The sequence below is a fragment of the Pteropus medius genome, unplaced genomic scaffold (assembly GCF_902729225.1).
Source record: "Pteropus medius unplaced genomic scaffold, Ma_sr-lr_union100, whole genome shotgun sequence".
Taxonomy (NCBI): domain Eukaryota; kingdom Metazoa; phylum Chordata; class Mammalia; order Chiroptera; family Pteropodidae; genus Pteropus; species Pteropus medius.
The window spans coordinates 14,791,679-14,808,203 of record NW_024355205.1 but is presented as its reverse complement, the minus strand read 5'-3'; the positions used below and the strand labels follow the sequence as shown (position 1 = coordinate 14,808,203).

Sequence of the window (16,525 nt, the reverse complement as noted above, 5' to 3'; positions counted from 1 at the left end):
TTTCTGGGGCAGCCCTAACCAGAGCAGTAAGTAAAACAAGGTAGCCCTTCTCACTTTCTCAAACTATTCAGTCTCCCTCCAAAATCCCTTACGAGCAAAGCCTAATAGAGAGGTAGACGCCAAATGAAAAATGTCATTTGCAAAGTTCTGGCTATGACTGAGGCAATAGCTTAGTAATTAACATAACCATTAATTGCCACTTTCATTGTTTTATACTAGAACCTTCTCATTTCTCTTCCATGAAGTTCTAATAGTTTTTTAAATCCATTGGTTCACAAGAGATAAGTAATAACTTGGATTTTCGAGATTGCTGATTAGACTTTTCTCAGTCCATGTGCCCCGTGCCTGGTGTTACCTAGGCTTTAGCCTGTGATAACTTCATAGTAAAGCGCTTGACTCAATATCTTCTTATTTACCAATGCCAAGAGTGTACAATTCACAGTTTCGAGTTTACTTTCCTCTGCAAGTGTGTAGTTTGTACATACTGGAACCAAAATGGTGGGTTGAAATGTGTGTATTAGCAAATAAGAGCCATTTAGAATTTTGCATAAGGGGAACTTAAGGTTGAGAAATATTTCTGTATACCAATGTTCTCAAGTTTTTAAAAAATTATTGCCCCTCCTAAGGAGTAATACTAAATTAAATTTAATTTAGTTGATTTTCATTTAATTTAAATGAGAGAAATTAAGAAAATTAAATACTAAGGAGTACGATTTGTTGAGCTGAGTTGAGTTTTGGAGGGCCACAAACCACTGTAATATCTAAAAGTTTTTTACTTTTAAATTTTATTTATGTGATGTAGTAAACCGTTAAAAACTGTATACTTGGGAACTGGATGGCTTTAGCTTCTTATATTCTGAAGTTAATGGATGGGGAACCCTCTTTTTAGATTATATGTTTTGATTTTTCCATCATAGTATCCCAATTTTGATATCATTATTGATAAAATTACTGAAAAATGATGGAGTTGGCATCACCTTAAAAATGGGATGCCTGAAAACATAAGGTGAGTATGATTTGTCAAATTATCAGATGAAAGCAGTTTAAGACTGAAAATACCAAAATCTACTGTGGTTTTAAAGTTATTTTATGCTATCTAATATAGCTTTATAAATTTCAGATTTCTAAATATATTAAATAGTGTTTTAGGACTATATGATATATGTATACTTTTTTAAGGGCAGCTTTTCCTTGCCTATTAAATGTGAGTTTTTTTCTGTGCTGTCATATTTGAAATCTAAGTTCTGGTTGGAACTGAAAGTACTGTATAGAAATTAATATGCCCAATGAAGATTTTTTTTTGAAGCTTTTTATTTGATACAATTTTAATTTTACAAAGTTGTGAGAAGGGTAAAAAGAAATCTCATGTACTCATCCAGATTTACCGGTTGTTTTCATTTTGTCCCATTTGTTTTATCAAATTCTCTCTCTCTCTGTCTCTTTCCCAGTAGACACACACACACACACACACACACACACACATACACACACACCCCTTTTTTTTTTTTTGGAAATTTTTGAGAGTGGCAGGAATCAATACCTTTAAATCTAAATATTTTTTGTGTATAAATCATAAGAACTTTAAAAATAGCCATAGTACAGTAATCAAAACCAAGAAATTCAGCATTGATATAGTATTATTATTTAATCAGTGGTCCATTGTCCCAGTTACGTCACATAACTTTTTATTTATACATCAGCCACACCTCCCCTCCATCTAGGATCCAGTCCAGGGTCATGTATGTCAGTTAGTTGTCATGTCAGGTCTTCTTTAATGTGGAACAGTTTCTCAGCTTTTCTTTGTCTTGACATTTTTAAAGCTATATAGGCCAATCGTTTTATAGAATATCCCTCAATTTGGGTTTGTCTTATGTTTCCTAATGATTAGATTTAGGTTGCACATTTTTGGCCAGGAATGCCACAAAAGTGATGTTGTGTCCTTCTCAGCATAGCATACCAAGAATCAAAAGTATTGGTTTATTCTGTTATTGGCGATGTTAACTTTGGTCATTTGGTTCGGATCCAATCAAAATTTGACTTGGCAGCATAAATAAAGAGAACATTTATATTGGTGTGATTTCTAAGGTTCACGTTCTTGCCTCGGTAAGTTAATTGCTATATTTTCTATGTATATATTACCTGTACCTCATTTGGGGAACAAAACAAAATGGACTTGTTTGTTTAATATTAGAGAAGAAATTAAGTGAATAAATTAAAATATTTGTGCCATTCCACTTACATTAGTTTTAGGGGGCTTTATTTCTATTTGATTTGTTTGAAATTATTTATAGTTTATATACAGACTGTCTTGTTGGATGATGTTATATTTTATAACTTATCTAAAGAGTTATCTAATACAAAATTTTAATTATTTTAAGTTCTTTTAAGAGTTTTAACACTTTGTCCCATTATCATGCAGTGTCGAGCCCTATTCATATATTACCCCCAATGTTTCTAGCCTTCTGCTAAATTAAATCTGGAATACTCTTAGTAAAATGTTAAATTATGAATGAAACAAATACAAAAACATGACAAGACATAAATACATGGTTTCAAGAAGAGTTTTATTTTAAGGTGAGAAAGACTATCAATCTATCCCTTGCCTTCAGAAAAACTGTTTCTGAAAGATTAGAAGGTATCCTTTTAAAGTCCTTGTCACAGAGAATTCCAGCCTCCTTTAGGAGCCTATTTGATTACTTAACACACTCTAGTTATGCCTTCTTATAGTTGACCTAAATCTGTTATCCTATTTCTTCTTTGTCTGGTAGTAGAGTTGAAGAATATCTGTTAGTCTTTGTATAAAAATGGCTTCCAAATTACTAAGGCCCACATCCTGAATAAATTACATGTTTTCAGAGATACCATTTTCTGGTTCTCTAGTCACATGTGCGACTAATCTGTAGTTATCATTGCCACTCTTAGTTCAGAATTCAGAACTGGATAAGATGAACTGACCTTTTATTTACTGACCTTAACTATTATGTTTTTTAAATTAAAGTATGCTACATTGCTTTTAATCAAAGCAAGAAACCAATAATGCATTCTTTCTTCTGAGTGGGGATATTGAGATATGCTGACAATATTGGAGTTTTATATAAAGTTGGGCTGCAGAAGAGAGTTTGAAAATCAATAGTTTTATATGCTATAATTTAATTTTTCACTTCACATTTCTCAAATTATTCAAAGGTCTGGTACTTTATTATACTTTTAATAAACGTTTGCTAGTAACTTTTCAAGGATATATAAAGTCGTGAGTGAAAGAACAAAGAAAACATAAAAATAGTAAAATAATGCAAATAAAGACTGATTAAGACGGTAGGAATGAGCTTGTTCTTTACTCATTGGCTAAAATGTTCTTTGTTGTTACTTTTTTCTCTTTTAATGTTTTTGAATTTTAGCACTGATGGTTTAACTCTAGATAAAAGGAAAGGTAATTGAAAACAACTGTCTATATGTTTTTGTTTACTTTGGTTTTATGCAATTTACCAGCATATATTTTACTAAATCCTTAAAAAATTTTAGTCTAAAATCTTTAGTAGACATGTATGGCTTATGTTTACTTTTGGAAGGTATCATGTAATACATTTAAATATATATATAAAAAAAGAACAGAAATGATTACAGAAATAAAATCATAGTTGATTCAAATCTTAACATTCAATTTAAGTAAACTGAGCTTAATGAATTTCATCAACTCTAGCTAAGTATTCCCATATCTTTTGACAATTGATTTCTTTTTTCTTATCAGTTCCATTTTACAAAAATAAATATTATGTGATCTACTGTAAGAAAAGCATTTTGCTTAAAATCGGGTGTTTAAAATTAAATTGCTGACTGCAAACATTCTGGAAAAAGAAATACATAGAAGCCTTAGGTTTCTGTGTCCAAGCATGGTGCTATGGAGATACATTTAGAAGTGAATTATGACTTGCTTGTCAAGGCCTGCCCAGCTTTAAGAATGAAGTCATGTTTCAGCCTATGTCAGGGGAACAGGGCACACATTTTAGATAGTCTTACACTGCTCAGACAGGTTGGCGATCACGAAATCAAACTATCGTGATACAGCTTGGTTGAATGATCCCCTGATAACCAAGTAATCACAATGCTCTACATGAGAATTTGGGTTAAGTGACTCATGACTTAATGACAAATTTTGCTACCAATGGAGATATTTAAAATATTTTGATCGTTCTTAGAGTGGCATTGCATGAAGTTTTGAGCTGAGACCGCTATTATTAGAAACATCATATACTCCTGGTTGGCTGCATTAAAGGCAACCATGTTGACTGAGTAGACTGACCAAATGAATAATATAAAATGGAAAAAATTCAATAGGAAAGATTGTGGCCTTCTCATTATTTTTCTTCCCGCAAAGTCATTAAGACAAAACGAGACACCTACTGATCCTTTTAAGTGAAAAGGAAAAGATATAAAGTCTTTTTCAACATTTCCTTGTTTAACTATTTCTAGAGACTTTATCATCTTCAGAGTAGATGCAGATATTCCTACCAAAGTTTTTTCTTATCAGAGGCCCAGCCTTCTATATTGTCCTCAAGTTAGCTTAGTTCAACTTACTACAAAGCTAGCAGTTTTGGTGTCTTTGCAACTACCTTTGATTATTTTCTAGTAACCACAGTTATCTTGTTACTTGTGGATCTGAAGTGATAAGCAAGATTTCAGAAATTGTTATGAGCGTTAAGAAAAACATTTGGAATTCACAGAGTTAATTATCTAAATTTAATGCAAGAACTAGTGTAGAAAATTTTCCTATTTTATATTTTATATCTGAGAGTATTTTAATTGAATCTTAAAGCATTCAAGTTTCTGCAAACTATTAATTTTGGCATTCTTTTCATGATAAATGCTATGTGTTTAGAAAATCAGTATTAAAATTTAGCTTCAAAGAATTCATGAAGAGAAACATAATGAAATCTTGATATATTATATACAAAAGACAAATCCCCAATCATTTCTTTTTATGCAAATAAGTTTGATTTAGACATAATTCCCTAACATCACCATGAATTTCCATCTGTGTAACCCTGATGGTCTTAAGCAGTCTGCAGTTACCTCATGCTCTAGGCTATATTCAGTCTGCATGTATGGAAACTGTGACTATCTTAACACTTTAGATGATGATATGAATAACAATTGTTTGTTGATTTTATTCTCTATCTCCCTGGATAACCTGCTGTCTGCAAAGGCTGAATAAGTAGCGGATAGCTTTTGTCATCCCTTATCCAAGCTGTACACTTGTAAGGAAGAGCAGGGATAATCGCCTCAATCTAATTAGGGGTTAAAAGAGGCCATGACTGTGATGTGGCAGTGAGACACCTTACTGTAGCAATCCTGTTTGCATTAGAAAAATAAGGTTGTCATATTGATTATTCAAATTGGCTTGCATTGGCTAAGGCTCAATGGCTTGTATTGCAGCTGAAGCAGTTGAAGATCCCAGCTATTCACAGAAGACCTCTGCTATGGCATATAGTATATTGTGGCTTGTTTGCTAATTTTGGGTTTTAAGAATGAAGACAGTTTAATCTGGTGAAAGGAAGTTTAGCTTCCACCTGTGATAGCAATGATTATATAAATTTTGAATAAATGAAGATCCAGTGTCATTTTAGATCTCTAACTGAAGATATTATGTATAAATATAAAAGCATTATTTAGAACCACTTTCATCTTTTGATGATACATGTTTTGATGGTAAAGTAAAAGGTAATTAATATTAGTTAAAAGGATGTAGCTTACAGATGGAGGCTGACAGTTGTCTTGCCTTTTCTCTTCGTCTTTCTCTCTCTACTTCTCTTCAAACTCTTCTCCTTTTCTTCCTTGAATATTCTGGACTTTGGATATGTTCTTGGAACAGAAATAATAATAGTGGTAAATAGAAACAAGTTTGAAAATTTCTTGTACAAATCTTTAATCATTCTTCCTCAAATGTCCTAGTTAACTGTTAAGTCCAGCTAACTTTCTATGCATGGGTGGCCTATATTTTGATGTACATATCAAATGTCTTAGGTACTGGATACTTTTTATGAAACATCTATAATAGAAGCAGTTTTTAAAATGAGGTGTTAGTGTAATATTCCCCTCCAGTAGTAGTCAGTTATTTTTCTTTTGACTTTTGCTTTCTCCTTTTTGAGTGTCACTATGGTCCATGGAATTTTTATTTAACATGTTTCAATCAGAGTTGTTATTATTTTGTTGTTCAAATTGTATCAAGTTTGATCAGTAGGAACCTCTTCACATGGGCTCCTGTGTCCTTCTTACATGTTCCCGTTAATTTTAAAATGATTCTTTTCATTCTGTCCCAATCTCAGATTGAACATACTTTGTCCCAGAGTCTGGAATCAGCTGCTTATGCAAATAACCATTGCTTTATTGTATGGTGTGCATGAAATTTTTTTTTTAAGTAATGTTTTTAGTTTGTTAAAAATTGATTCAAAAAAGTATAAATAGAACTTTATCAGAGAGTCCAGCAGTAAGTTATAAAAATAAACCAGGAATTGAGTGTGGCTTATTCTTGGAATACAAAGGTAATTTAATATTGTGAAATTTGTGAAATAGGTCAAAAGAGTTTAGTGATATATACCTTTCTCCATTTCAGTTGTTTTTGAAAATATAGAGTTTAAGATTCAGACTATTGTTATTATGCGATTTTTAAAATATAAGGTAAGTTTTTCTGTAGGTATAATTTACATACAGTAAAATATACAGATCTCAAGTGTAGAATTGTATAAGTTTTAACAAGTTTGTTCACTTGTGTAACCCATACCCTATCCCTTTCACAAATTTCCTTGTACTACTTGGCAGTCAGCCTCTAGAGACAACCACTGTTCTAATTTCATTTATGATAGATTAATTCTAGAAATTCATATAAATGGAATCATATAGCATATACTCTTTTGTATCTGGCTTCTTTTGCTCAGTATAATGTTTCTGAGATTTGTCTATGTCGTTGCATGTATTAGTAGTTTGTTCTTTTTATTGCTGACTAGTATTCCATTGTATGGACTGTAGCACAGTTCATTCTATTAAGTTATTTGGTTTGTTTTCACTTTGGAGCCATTATGAATAAAGTTGCCATAGACTTTGTTGTACAAGTCTTTGTGGAACATACATTTTTATTTCTCTTGGGTAGATACCTAACAGTGAGTTTTTGGCTTTTGATAATAAAACACCTATGAACATTTGTGTACATGTTTTTGAAGGAGCATATGTCTTCATTTCTTTTGGGTAAATACCTAGTAGTGGAATAGATTGATTGTATGATAGGTATATGTTTTACTACTGAATGGTTTTTGCCTAGTGTTTTAGTTTACGTTTTAATAAACGTATATTCCAGCAAGAAATTTTAGTTGCACATCCTTGCCAACATTTGATGTTATCAGACCTTAGAATTCGAACTGATATAATGGTTTTAAAGTGGTATCTTGTGAATTGTTACTAGTATATTTTTCTGAGGACTCATGTCCAATACTTTTTTATGTCCTTATCGGCCATTTGTATATTTTCCCTTGTAAAGTATTTGTTCAGGCTTTATCTATTTTTCAAAACAAATTATCTTTTTGTTATTGAGTTGTTGGAATTTCTTAAGTATTCTGGGTTCATTTACATATTCTAATTCCGTTTGTTTGTTTGTTTGTTTGTTTGTTTATTATTCTTTTCTTTCTTTTAGGCGAGGCAACCCTTGGTTGACCACGCAGATTGCAAGGACTTTGTCAGCTTACAATCCCTTATTTTTTATTTTTTACGCCTACAGCACCTGGTCTTCCTAGGTGGTCTCTCATACAAGTACTAACCAGGCCCGACCCTGCTTAGCTTCTGAGATCAGACGAGATCGGGCTTGTTCAGGGTGGCATGGCCTTAGACTAGTTTCTTTTTCAGATTTATTGCGAATATTTTTTCCTAGTCTATGGCTTGCCTATATATTTCTTAACAACGTTTTTAGATAAATAGTAGTTTTATAATTTGAAATCCTTTATGTCAAATTTTTTTCTTTTATGTTTAGTACTTGCACCTTTTTTTACACATAAAAGCTAGAATCACCTTATCAATACCCACAAAAACCCATGTTGGTATTTTGGAATTGTACTGAATCTATTTACTATCCATGGACATAGTATACCTCTTCATTTATTTAGGATTTTAAAAATATCTCAATATAAAACAATTTTTTTCTTTTATAAAGGTCTTGCAGATATTTTGTTGAATTCATGCCTATCCACCTTATATTTATTATATTTTATTGCAAATATTTTTATCCTATTTGAGATTTGAATGGGAATTCTGATAATATTTTTCCATTGAGTATAATTGTATTCTTGGTTTTTGATAGTTAACATTTCTTATTTAACAAAGTTTCTTTATATTCCTCATTGAATAAGATTTTTTAGAAATAGTTACATATTTGATTTTTATTGAAATTTTTTTCTACAGCAATTAAATTTATTTTATAGTTTTTCTCTTTTAATCTAGGAATATGGCGAATAATATTAACTGATTTTTTTTTACTGTTAATCTGTCCTTGCATTCCTGTGATGAATCAACTTTTTCATGATGTATTATTATCTTTTTGTATATATTATTAGTTGTGATTGGTTTGTTTATTTATTGGCATTTTTAAATCATTGTTCCTGGGTGAGATTTGCCTGTAATTTTGCTTGCTTGTTCTCTCCTTCCGCAGTTTTAGTTTGAAGGTTATACTAGCCTTGTAAATGTAATAGGGAACTCTGATAGGAGATGTTGACAGTAGGGGAGGCTGTGTATGTGTGAAGGCAGGAGATATGTGGGAAATATCTGTTCCTTCCACTAAATTTTGCTGTGAACATAAAACTGCTCTAATATTAAAGTGTATTAAAAATATAATGGTGAATGGTTCATTATTTTCTATTCTTGGGAATTTTATGATCTTATCAATCGTTACAATTATCTGCTTATATTTTGATTGGGATTTCATTGACTATATAGATCATTTTGGGGAGAAGTAACATCTTAATATTGACTCTTCTGACCCATAAAAAACTATATTTCTCCATTTATTGAGGTTTCCTATGATTTTTCTCAGCAGCGGTAACAGTTTGGAGGTCTTTGACATTTTTTTCTTCATATTTATCCTGAAGCATTTCATATTTTTGATGATACGGCAAATGACATATAGATATTTTTAAATTTCAATTTCTGTTTTTTTTGTTGTTAGTGTACAGAAATACAGTTGAATTTGGTATATTGATCTTATATCTTACAACTTCATAAAACTAACATTATTCAAGTCACTTTCTTACAGATTTGTAAGTTTTCTGTGTAGATGATCATGATGTCTGCGATAAAGACAGTTTTGCTTCTTTTCAACCTGTATGCCTTTTATTTCTTTTTCTTGCCTGGTAGCTCGGACCAGGGCCTCTGATACAAAATTGAATAGAAGTGTTAAGGATGAACATTATTGTCTTGTTCCTGATCTTAGTTGATAGCATTCAGTCTTTTTCACCATTACATATGATGTTAACTGGTGGATTTTGGTGAAGCCTCTTATCAAGTTGAGGAACTGCCCTTCTAAGTCCTATTTGCTTACAAACAGAAATAGTTGTTGGATTTTGCCAAATGCTTTTTTTGGTGACCATTAAAGTAATCATATATTTTTTATTTAATTATTAAAGTGCTGACTTACACTGATAGATTTTTTAAATATAAAACACTTTTACATTTTTAGTATAAAACTCTACTTGGTTATGATATATTATCCTTTTTATGTATTGTTGCATTTGTTTGATAAAATTATGTTTAGAATTTTTGCATGTTTTTATGAGGAATATTGGTCTTCATTTTTATTTTCTCGTAATATCTTCTGTATTTGGTATCATGTTAATACTGGCTACAGAGAATGAATTGGACAATATTATTCCTTTTTCGTTTTTCTGGAACAGTGTATAGAATTGATATGATCTTCTTAAATGTTTGATAAAAGTCAGGAATGAAGACATTCGGGCCTGGAATTTTCTTTGTGGAAAGGTTTTAACTAAAAATTAAAATTTTTTAGTAGAGAAATTAGTAAATGAATTAGAAATATTGTTACTCAGGTTATCTATTTCTTCTTGAATGAGCTTTGGTAGTTTTTATCTTTCAAAGAATTGATTAACTTCAAGGTGTTGACGGTATAGGCATAAAGCCGTTCATAATCTCTTTTTATCCTTTTCATATCTATACTGTTACTTCTTTTATTCCTGATATTGATAAATTGCATCTTCTTTCTTTTTTTCTCATCAGTCAGTCTAGCTATAGGTTTAACAATTTTATTGGTTTTCTCAAAGAACCAGCTTTTAGGTTCATCGATTCTCTGTATGGTTTATCTGTTTTCTATTTCATTGCTTTCCTTGTTGAACTATATTATTGCTTATATTGAATTTAATTTGCTCCTCTTTAAAAAAAAAAATTTAGGGTATAAGGCACGTAGTGCTATGTAGCTTCTTTAACCAACGTCCACAGGTTCTAATATGTTGTATTTTCATTTTTATTCAAATAATTTCTAATTTCACTTATTTTTTCCAGTTTTATTGAGATATAATAGACATAAGTCACTGTATAAGTTTAAGGTATACGGCATAATGGTTTGACATATATAGTCAAATGATTACTGTAATAAGTTTAGTTAGCATCCATCATTTCATACAGATACAGTGAAAGAAAACAGAAAAGAAAAAAACTTTTTTTCTTTTTGATGGAAACTCTTAGGATTTACTCAAACAACTTTTATATATATCATACAGCAGGGTGAGTTATAGTCATCATGCTGTACATTACTTCCCTAATACTCGTTATCTTGGAACTAAAATTTGTACCTTTTGACCACCTTTTTCAATTCTCTTTCCCCCTATCTGCAGCCTTTGGTAGCTACAAATTTGATCTCCTTTTCTGTTTTTTTTCTTTTAATATTCCACATGTAAGTGAGATTGTATAGTATTTGTCTTTATCTGACTTATTTCACTTAGCATAATGCCCTCAAGGTCCATCCATTTTGTCACAAATGGCAAGATTTCCTCATTTTTCATGGCTGAATAATACTCCATTGTAGATATAAATGTGCCACAACTTCTTCATCTGTCATTCATCTGTCATTGGACACTTAATTGTTTCTATATCTTCACTATTATAAATAATTCTGTGAATGTGGGGGTGCAGATATCTTGTCAAGTTAGTTTTTTCATTTCTTTTGGGTATATTCCCAAAAGAATTGCTAGATCATAACATTCAAAATATTTTGTCAAAACATTAAAAACTTTCAATTAAAAATGTGTAGGGAAATTTAAATATAGCAAAACTAATATTTAATATAGTGTAATTGAAAACAGTGGGAATTAAAATGTCTAATTCCTTTGTAAGAAATACTATTGAGCAGTTTCAGCAGTGCTTACTTTCTTTGCATTGTATCTTTTCTGTGCCTCGATGGATTGTCATATTTCTTTCTAAGTTTAGAACAGTTTCCCACATTTTGCACTTTGTGATTTCAAAGTCATGAATGTCTTTCAGCGTTCCTTTAATGGGAAAGTTTTTACTGCCATAACTTCTAGGGACATTTTCAGCTTGTCCTCCTTCATGTTGGTAAGTTCTCCTGCGCTCAGTTCCTCTGGTCGCATATCTGCAGGCTCTCACATGGTGGCAGTGTCGTCATATGCACGCTCAGCTATTTCCTAATCACATCTAAGTTCACTTCCAGCATCACCACTTTTTGTTTCTTTGCTTCGCTTTCATCCTACTTGGGCAATTCCCTCTTTTGATTTTCTAGTTTTGGGGGTAGACAAAGACAACACAACTATATACTTTACTGTCTGAGTGTGACCTGTATAATAGATACCCACCAAGCAGCCACAAACAGGTGAAAGAACAGTTACTGATCATTTTGCACATTATTTATATAGTGATTGCTGATTCAACAGCAAATCAGCAGCAAACTTTGTACTTCATGCAGTTACTACAGTTAATAAAGCTGTAGTAACTGAAAGTTGAACCACATTGTTGGGGTATTGGTGTTACTTAACTAAAGCATTATAAATGAAATTTGCCCATACTGGAATTAAGCAAAGTGAGCCCAGCCTCCTTGTGTGTGTATGTTTGTATTTGTAGAACAGCATCTGGTGGAAGATATTTTTAAGCTAACATTGAAGAATACTAGGCCAAGATCTCAGCTAGAATAGAAATCCGGAGAGTTGAACCTAACATTTGCAAGTGCTTTTGCATTGTGATTATTTGCAAGTTTGGAAGAGGCTGAAGAGAGGCTAACTTACACTTTTGACAAACATTCATGTTTAGGGGGACAAATATTTGGCTCCAGAGCCCACTGAGGCTGGAATTTTGATAATCCCCTTCCCAACAATTTGGAGTGGGACCCTGAAGAAGCCAAGGATAAAGTTGAACCAGAAAAAATTAAGGCCTTGCAACCCAATTTTGAGCTATCTTATTGACCTACAATAATCTCAGTCCCTAAAACTGGATTAAGGAGGTTCCATTTTCATGGTCCCTTCTTAAGCACTGGAAGAAGATATTTTACCTCAAATTATTTCCAGAAATGATTTTGGCAATAAAATATGTAGCTCAGAACCACAGATAATTAGGCTAATGTGGAGACTTGACAACATAAAGTAGACCAGGAGAAATAACCAGTAGTAGACTAGATAATCGATAGCTCCAAATATTGGGATTACTAGGAATTAGCTGAAGAGTCTAGCTTCTGGTTAGAAACCTGTATTGTATAAACTGAATGTGTCTCCCCACCCAGAAGCCATTTATTGAAGCCCTAATCCCCAATGTGATAGCATATGGAAGGTGGAGCATTTGAAGGGCATTTAGGCTTAGATGAGGTCATGAAGCTGGAGCCTCCATGATGAAATTAGTGCCCTTAGTATAAGAAGTGGAAGAGACCAGAGCCCCCTCTTTCTCTGCCATGCGAGGACACAGCTAGAAAGTGGCTGTTTATGAACGAGGAAGAAGGAAATCGCCAGGTATCGAATCTGCCAGCACCATTTTTTATTGAGGTAAAATTGACATATAACATTGAATTAGTTTTAGGTGTACAACATAGTGACTTGATATTTGAATACACTGACACATTATCACCACAATAAGTCTATATATCATCCTTCACCTTGCAAAGTTACAAAATATATTTTTTTCTTATAATGAGAGCTTTGAAGATTTATTTTCTTAACTTTCAAATATGCAATGCAATATTATTGACTATAGTCACCCCTGCTGTATGTTATATTTTCATGACTTGTTATATAATTGGAAGTTTTACCCCCTGACCTCCTTTACCCATTTCGTCCACCTTCCTTTCCATCTGCCAACCACCAATCTGTTCTCGGTATCTATGAATTTCATTTCTTTTGTTTGTTTGTTTTTTTAGATTCCACATATAAGTGAAATACAATATTTGTCTTTCTCTGTATGCCTTGTTTCATTTAGAATAGTATCCTCAAGTTTCATCCATGTTGTCACAAATAGGATTTTATTCTTTTTTATGGCCGAGTAGCATTCCATTCCACACCACACTTTTTTATCCATTCAAATAACAGTGGATATTTAGGTTGTTTTTGTATCTTGACTATTAGAAATAATGCTGCAATGAACATAGGCATCCATATATCTTTTCAAATTATTGTTTTTGTTTTCTTCAGAATTGAAAATACAGGATCATATGGCTGTTCTAGTTTTAATTTTTTCAGAAATCTCCTTACTATTTTCCAGAGTGACTGCACAGTTTACATTCCCGCCAACAGTGCATGAAGCTTTCCTTTTCTCCTTATTTTCGCCAACACTTGTTATTTCTTGTCTTTTTTGATGGTAACCATTTTGTCAGGTGTGAGGTAATATCTTATTGTCATTTGGATTTACACTTCCATGATGATTAGTGATTATGAGCATCTTTTCCTGTACCTTTTGACCATCTGTATGTCTTCCTTGGAAAAACGTCTATTCAGATCATCTGCCCATTTCTTAATCAGATTGTTTATATTTTTGCTATTGAGTTGTATGAGTTCTTTATATATTTGAGATATTAACCCCTTATCAGATATATGATTTGCAAATATTTTTACCCATTCAGTAAGTTGCCTTTTATTTTGTTCATGGTTTCCTTTGCTGTGCAGAAGTTTTTGAGTTTGATATAATCCCACTTGTGGTTTTTTTTTTGTTTTGTTTTGTTTTATTTGTTTGTTTTTGCTGTTGTTACCTTTGCTTGTGGAGCCATAAAATAATCACTAAGACCTCTGTCAAGGAGCTCCCTGCTTAGTGTTTTCTTCTAGGAGTTCTAAGGTTCCAGGTCTTACATTTAAGTCTTTACCATTTTGAGTTAATTTTTGTGTGTGATATATGATAGTGGTCCAGTTCCATTCTTGTGTGTGATATATGATAGTGGTCCAGTTCCATTCCATTCTGTGGCAGTCTAGTTTTCCCAACATCGTTTATTGAAGAGACTATCCTTTACCCCATTGTATATTCTTTGCTCCTTTGTCATCAATTAATTGACCATATTTGCATGGATTTATTTCTGGGTTCTCCATTCTGTTCCATTGATCCATGTGTCTCTTTTTATGCCAATATCATACTTTTTTGATGATATTGTATCATACTTTGTATTATAGTTTGAAATCAGGAAATGTGATGCCTCCAACTTTGTTCTTTTTTCTCAAGATTCCTTTGCCCATTGGGTACTTTTGTGGTCCCATACAAATTTTAGGGATTGTGTGTTCAATTTCAGTAAAAAATGCCATTGGAAATTTTTTTTTTTTTGGTGACATTGGTTAATAAAGTCCAGTAAGTTTCAGGTGTACAATTTAACAGTAAGGCGCATATATATATATATATATATATATATATATATATATATATATATAAAATAGAAGATAAAAATTAATTAGGAAACACAAATGCACATGCATATATATATACACGATATATATATATTGCATTTTGTGTTCCCCCTCCCATAATTAGATTTTCTGCCACTACATATTTGGACCCCACCCCATTTCACCTCTCCCCTCCCCCCCAAATCCCCACCACCCTCTGGTAACCACTAGTCTATTGCCCATGTCCATGAGTCTCTGTTTGTTTGCCCTGTTTGTTGCTTTTAGATTTATATCCCACATGTAAGTGATATCATGTAGTTTTCCACTTTTTCTGTCTGGCTTATTTCACTTAGCATGATTATCTTGAGGTCCAATTTTGATAGGGTTTGCATTGAATCTTTAGATCGCTTTGGAAAGTATGGACATTTTAACAAAATTAATTCTTCTGATCCATGAGTGTAGACCATTTTTTCATTTATTTCTGTTATCAACATCTTTACCGTTTTCAGTGTGTTGGTCTTTCACTTCCTTGGTTAAATTTATTCCTAGGTATTTTATTTAATTTATTTTTTTGATACAAGTGTAAATGGGATTGTTTTCTTAATTTCTCTTTCTGATAGTTCATTGTTAGTTTATACTAAAATAATAAAGAGTACAACTAATAAAGAGTACAACTAATTTTTTGTACTCTAAATAATAAAGAGTACAACTAATTTTTTATATTGTTTTTATACCCTGAATCTTTACTGAAGTTGTTTATTTTAAGAGTTTTTTGATAGTCTTTAGGGTTTTCTATATAAAAATTATGTCCACAAATAGTGTCAGTTTTACTTCTCTTTCCAATTTGCATGTTTTTATTTGTTTTCCTTTCCTAATTGCTCTGACTAGAACTTTCAATACTATGTTGAATAAAAATGGCAAGAGTGGGCATCCTTGTTTCGTTCATAATCTGAGAGGAAAAGCTTTCAGCTTTTCACCGTTGAGCATGATGTTAGCAGTGGGTTTGTCATATATGGCCTGTGTTATATTGAGGTATGTTCCTCCTATATCTGCTTTGTTGACAATTTTTATAATAAATGACGTTGAATTTTGTGAAGTGCTTTTTCTGAGTCTGTTGAGATGATCATATGATTTTTATCCTTCATTTTGTGAAAGTTGATTAATTTGCAGATATTGAACCATCCTTGCATTCCTGGAATAAATCCCACTTGGCCATGGTGTATGATCCTTTTTAATGTAATGTCAAATTTGGTTTGTTAATATTTTGTTGAAGATTTTTGCATCTGTGTTTATGAGGGTATATTGGCTTGTAATGGTTTTTTTTGGTTTTTTTTGTTTGTTTGTTTGTTTTTTGGCATTCTTGTCTGTTTTTGGTATCAAGGTAATGCTAGTCTAGTAAAATGAATTTTGAAACATTCACTCCTTTTCAATTTTTTTGGAGAAGTTTTAGAAGATAGGCATTAAATTTTCTTTGACTGTTTGGTAGATTATACCAGTAAAGCCATCTGGTCCTGGAATTTTGTTTATTGGAGGATTTTTCAGTTCTGATTCAATCTCCATACTAGTAATTAGTCTATTCAGATTTTCTATTTCTTCATGGTCCAATCTTAGAAAATTTTATGTTTCTAGGAACTTATCAATTTCTTCTAGGTTGTCCAATTTGTTGGCATGTAATTATTCAT

At 32.1% G+C, this 16,525-nt stretch overlaps 1 protein-coding gene and 1 pseudogene across 3 annotated transcripts in view; one reads left to right on the top strand and one right to left on the bottom strand.

Annotated features, from left to right (window-relative positions):
- The window catches only part of RSRC1 (arginine and serine rich coiled-coil 1), a 346,237-nt gene that overhangs the window by 108,965 nt on the left and 220,747 nt on the right, over positions 1 to 16,525 (top strand). The gene's annotated exons all lie outside the window — the stretch shown is intronic.
- On the bottom strand, positions 7,757 to 7,875 carry LOC120599010 (uncharacterized; annotated as a pseudogene).